This window comes from Echinococcus granulosus (genome assembly GCF_000524195.1).
Source record: "Echinococcus granulosus chromosome Unknown EG_S00281, whole genome shotgun sequence".
In the NCBI taxonomy this organism is placed as follows: Eukaryota; Metazoa; Platyhelminthes; class Cestoda; order Cyclophyllidea; family Taeniidae; genus Echinococcus; species Echinococcus granulosus.
In genome coordinates this window covers 14,976-16,341 of record NW_020170661.1, presented here as the reverse complement: position 1 = coordinate 16,341, position 1,366 = coordinate 14,976, and the positions used below count along the sequence as shown (strand labels likewise).

The following is a 1,366-nucleotide window of genomic DNA, read 5'->3' as shown; positions in this document are numbered from 1 at the left end:
CCTTGCAATTTGAGGGGATTGTGAGGCTTCGCTTTCGTACTTGCGCCCTTTGTGAGCTAACCCCTTGTCGTCTCGAGACTTCTCTGAGGACGAAAGAAGACATGGTGCTAGGGCAGAATGTGTATTTCCGACGTACAGAGGGACCTGAGGTGCTGTTGATGAGGTCTAGAGGCCAGTCCGCGTGACGGAAGCATGGAATCGGAGTTATAAGCCAGAGCGCATCCAAAATGAGGAACAAATACCTAGCCACAGCCCTGTGCATCCCCGCTCCTCTTGTAGCCTCGTGCCCGCTACTTTCCTTGGTGAAACACTCGAGTTTACCACCACGAATTAGTTGGTGCAAGTATGCAGGAACACTACGAGCTATTTTTAATGATTACACTTAAAACACTTTATACAAAATTAGTTATAAGTTTATTCTACTATAATCTTTATTTCTAAGTATTAAAAAAATACAATCTGTCAAATGGACTCGTGAGTACACATGAATTGCCTAGATGTACAACAGGAGTGATTGCAAAGATTGCCCTTTTGAACATTAAATATCGGCACGACTTTCCATTTCAGCTTTAATTTACGTTTTCTAGATTACAAGTTGTTACAAGAAATGCTTGTGTTTTGCCCAAAGAAACGGGGGACTTTGCTACATCTAACTCATAAACCTGAAAAGATAGAAGTAGTCCATTTCACCAAGCTGCAATTCTTCCATTGCTTATTTAACTCCTCATTTTGCTGACACCAGGTCTGCGGTCTCTGCTTCGGTACTTCCGCTGGTGGCTTGGCCTCCGGACTGCGTCAGTAACCCCATTAGACCGTCTGACCAAGCATAACACTACCTTTCGTCGCTGAGGTAGTCTCGAAGGGCTAAAAAGTAAATCCTTAAAGCAACTGAGCACAATTGCGGTAGCTGGTTGCATTTCTCATAGCATATCAATGAAGAATTTTACCTGACTCCTAAAGTTGCACAAGTATCTACACTCTGATAATGAATGCAACGTAAAAAGCCAATGAAAGACAACAGAGTTGCAATAGGAATTTATGGGCTTCCAGTGCTATTCCGTGCATAATGGCATGTCACCGACACAGTAGGTAGGCGCAGGGGGCATGAAAGCTGCAATTCTTTTGATGGGCACAAAGTTGTAAGTCGTGGTTTAATGGGACTCATGAGAGACACCAGGCCTTGATTACCATGCACATCAAATGTGAGTTAGTCGGCATTTAAAAACAAAGCCGGCATGGCATAGAAATGTACCTAAAGATGACCGCTTTGTTCATGCAGGAGGAGGCAAGAAGAGACGCAGTTCATTTCCCAATCCCCATTTGAGTTCGGACGCAAGCTCCTTCAGACATGGAGGTCATTCAAGAG

At 43.9% G+C, this 1,366-nt stretch overlaps 1 protein-coding gene across 1 annotated transcript in view; it reads left to right on the top strand.

Annotated features, from left to right (window-relative positions):
• Positions 1–1,366, top strand: part of EGR_10840 (hypothetical protein) — a gene marked incomplete at both ends in the record, with an annotated part of 6,151 nt that overhangs the window by 3,087 nt on the left and 1,698 nt on the right. The window lies entirely within an intron of this gene.